Source organism: Microcebus murinus, chromosome 18, assembly GCF_040939455.1.
Source record: "Microcebus murinus isolate Inina chromosome 18, M.murinus_Inina_mat1.0, whole genome shotgun sequence".
In the NCBI taxonomy this organism is placed as follows: Eukaryota; Metazoa; Chordata; class Mammalia; order Primates; family Cheirogaleidae; genus Microcebus; species Microcebus murinus.
Window position 1 is genome coordinate 26077903 of NC_134121.1, and position 4177 is coordinate 26082079.

A 4177-nucleotide genomic window follows, 5' to 3' on the forward strand; every position below is an offset into this window, starting at 1 on the left:
AATACTTGGGAAAGTCATGCATAGAGGGACAGTCCAGTGCTCAAATAGATCAGTCTTGAACTTGATGAGTATACGCCACTGACTGAAAAATAAACCTTATCCAGAGGCAACGTCCCTATTTTGGAGACATCCTAGAGAGATCAAAGCTCAGGTAAGGCTTTAAGTCCTGATCTTTGGCTTCTTGGGCCCCCCAGCCACTCAAATGATGGGCCGAGAATAAAACAGCAGCCTGGGGTCAAAACACCTTTACTTCTAAATGGAACTTGGACATGAACTCAGAGGAAGCCACCAGTTGGTCATGCAATAAGGAGGACGCTAGAGAAGTCAGTCCCAGGTCTGCCACCCATTACAGTTTCCCGGTGTGTCACCCTCTCTCTGTTGTCTGCGTGTTCTATGCATGTTCTGGCAGACAGAGGAACAGCTGAGCGCACCCCCAAGCTGCATGGTACAGTGGTGAGGCCGAGCACCGCCGGGCGCTAGGAAGCACAGGTGGAATATAGTGATGCTTTCAGCATTTTCCCCATCTCTCCCCAAGCCACCTAAGTCATCATGCATGTGTGACATGGTTCAGGATCCTGTTTGCTCCGTTTAGAAGGGCTTCCAATGCTGCCAGTCCCTTCCCCCGGCTCAGTCTGCTTTGCTCTTTAGCACACACTACTGCTGATTTTGCCGTGCTCTTCCTCACGATGTTTAAAAGGGAAGATACAAAACAGCTCCCCCAAGAAACAGAGCTCTGGCACACAGGCTGTGGGAGGCAATGCCCCGGCACTCTGGGCTGTTCCAGAATCAGAGACAGCCAGCAGCAATCACAGAGGCTGCAGGCAGGCACTGCTTGTCGATTTAAAAGAACCTCAGAGCAAGAGGCTGGTGAGTCTGAGAGGGGGTGGGGAATGGATGCACCACGGGAAAGGTAAGGAATGTCTTAATTAGGCAGAGGTCCCCAGACGAGTGCTGATGTCACAGCCCTGTCCCTTCGCAACTGCTGCACCTGCCATCCCGAACTTGGAATTGCATTTTGGCTCAAGGCTCTGAGACTCAAAAGCTCTCAATTCACCCTACAGCAACTATGGGAGCAGCAGCCACCCTGGACTTCTGGGGGGGGGGCCATGACCCCTGATGCCTTGGACTTTCCCAGCAGCAAGGAAGAGTGGCAGCTGCTGTCTGACCTGTTACGCCGAGTTATGCCGAGCAGCCCACTAATTGGGCAGAGAACCCGGCAGCAAGGGCTCTCCTCCCATCCTTCCCTCTCTGCCCCTCCAGCCAGCCCCTTCCCCAGCGTGAGCCTCAGCCCCCTGCGCTTTTCCTCTTTACTCTGCTCCACACTCCTCCTCCGGGCTTCCCAATCCCACAGCTGTGCGCCCCCTCCCCACACCACTCCTCCTGCATCCACGTCGTTAAGCAATTACACAGAGAGAAAACTGAGCCTCTGACTTTCCAGCTTAAAGCTCCCAGACACGGCAGCCAGGACCGCCTCGCCCTCCCGGGCATCTCACTGACGGTCCTGCACGCGCGCCCTCACCCGGACCCTCCTCTCTACCCGAGCACTCTGGACATCTCTTTGCTCCAACCTGTCAGCAGCTCAGATGGAGCCCTGGGGTCCCCGGCCTCTCCTCTCCCCACATGGAGCTCAGAATCCACCCGGGAAAAGGAAGCAAAGAGACTTCCACACCTTCGCAGCATCCGCTGCTCCAGCCAGCAACCAAAGCCGCTGGAGCCATGCAGGCTGCCTGGGGCCCCACACCCCCTTCTCTGACGGCTTTAGCTCCAGCCCAGCCCACAGGATGCAGTGCCTGATGCCACTTCCGAGCAGAGAGAGACACAGGCAGAGAGAGAGAATGCCAGCTCGTCAATGACAAGCTGTTCCAATCACACAGCTCGGACACCAAGCGCCCCAGACAACGGACAACCCAGGCCTCCTCCCCCTGGCTGGGAGGAAGCCAGCTAGGCACGTCTAGGGACGTGAGCCCCCACGGCAAGCCCCCCACTCGCCCTCCGTGTCTGAGCTGACAACAGTGCTCCAAGTGTGGCAGGCAGCCTTTGCCACCACCAGCTCCCACAACTCCGGCCAACTACCCTCTTGGCCTGCAGCTGAGGTCCTGCTCTCTCTCCTGTTCCAAAGCACAAGGAGACCCCAAACCCAGCAGGAGACCGCCGGCGCATCACCTCTCCAGAGGACCAAGCACGAGAGTGAGCTGAAAACCAAGTACTCACGGTGGTGAAGTCTTGGTGGCCGCACTCCTGCCCTTTGAACTTGCAGTAGAGCATCATATCCTTGAGGTCGTGGCCCACCCGGTGCAGGAACTCCAGCATGCTGAACTGCTTGGGCTTGTAGTGTTTGAAGTTGGCCTTCTGCCTCAGGGCCTCCAGCACATTGGGGTCGGCCAGGTGTGGGTCCGGGATCTGCAGGTTGACGTCCAGCAAGGCCAGCAGCTCCCCGGCGTGGTACAGGTCATTGGTGGTGAGCCTGGAGAAGCGGAAGCCATTGAGGTTGCAGAGGGTCACGGCCGGGAAGACCAGGCTTTGGGCCACCACCTCATCCACTTTGGTGACGTGCTGGTAGGAGAAGTAGTAGGACACCCTCTCGGAGCTCTCCACCAGCAGCAGGCCCAGGGAGCCCACGAAGGCCACTGCCCAGAGCACGCGCCGGAGGGTCAGCGGCCCGTACACGAAGATGTGGCGGATGCCATGGAGGGTGGAGGTGTTGGCAAAGATCTGGATGCTAGAAGGTTGCAGGCTGCCCTCGCTGGGGCTCTCCTTGAGGTCCATCGGGACCCTGTGCAGTTCCGCAACTGGCTTCAGGTTAATCAGATTTCAGAGAAGAGTTCTCCTCCGTCCTCCCTCCGGCTCTGCCCAGACCTTGGCGTTCAAGGCAGAGAAAGCCAGGCAAGCATCAGGCCCGACGCTGGGAGTTCATCCCGGGAGCCCAGCCGCACGCTGACAGGGGTGAGTGTTTATATAAAACCCATTCAAACTCTAGCTCCTGATTTTTTCCAGGCGATAAGGAGGGCTGGTTTTATTTAGGGAGACACCAAGGTGATGTGGAAGAGATGTGGGTGGGAAGGGAGGGCTTAGCCAATGGAAATAAAGTCCTCCCCCCTACACACGCCACTAGAGACAAGATTAAAAGCGAGAGCGAGGGAGAAAATGCTTAAAACAAGTCGCCGAGCAGCTCGCAGCCTGTTAACCAGTGCATAATGCCCCGTGTTAACCACCCTGGGGACGCCGGGCGGGCTGGCTGATGCACTGCGGTCGCACGGCCCCGCGAGCCGCCGCCGCCGCCGCTCCCCGCTCTCCGAGCCGGCCTGGACTCCGGCTGCCGTGCTCGCCGCCGGCCTCCGTCCCTCCGCCCCTCCTGCTCCAGCCCCCAGTTTCGGGCAGAATTCCAAATGCCGGCGGCCGCGGCGAGCGCCCCGGAGCGGAGGGAGCGCTGCCGCCGCCGCGAGGCGAGGACCGGCCCCCGAGACTGGGCGGGGACGGAAGCGGGGGTCACCGGGGGCTCTGGGCTCCCCGCCTCCCGGGAGGAAAGGGACCCCTCCAGGGCGCCCGGCCAGCCCTGCTCCCTCGTCCCCGCCCCCACCAGGCTGCTGTGGGGGGAAGGGCGGGGCGGGAGAGAAGGGGCTGGCGGGGGCTGGGGACCTGGAGAAAGTTTCTTTTTGGCCGTTTTTTTGGGGGGGAGACAGCGGGGGAGGGGGGCGGTGAGGGGGCTTCTCCCTCCAGGTGGACGACCAGCCCTGGAAGTTGCAGGACCCCCCCCAACCCCTACCATGGCAGGAAGGCCCTTGCTAAACTCCCATGAGCCAAGTGTGTGTGGGGGGGGGGCAGCGTTCCTCAGCCTCAGAGGGGACCCCCCAGGTCAGACGCAGCTTGGGGTCTCCAGCGGGGAAAATGCTGGAAATGGGGGAGGCAGGGAGCAGAGCGCCTCTGCTGTGGGCAGGGAGGGGACATTGGGGAGCAGCGGGGAGCCCCTCCTCCTAGACAGAAAAGCCAGGTTGCCCCTTGGACCCCCCAGAGAAAGAGCAACAAGTAGCCCCCATCCCCACATAGCTATTAGGAGATTCTGTATTTGAAAAATAAAGGCAAGTGGGATTCCAGGTAGGGCAGGCTGCAGCTCGTTCCATTTGGGCAGAGTGTGTGTGTGTGTGTGTATGTGTGTGTGTGTGTGTGTGTGTTTCTGTCC

The 4177-nt window shown here is 59.7% G+C and overlaps 1 pseudogene; it reads right to left on the minus strand.

Moving 5' to 3' along the window:
- Positions 1 to 1338: 1338 nt before the first annotated feature.
- Positions 1339 to 3113, minus strand: LOC142861938 (acid-sensing ion channel 2 pseudogene; annotated as a pseudogene).
- Between the last annotated feature and the right edge of the window lie 1064 nt (positions 3114 to 4177).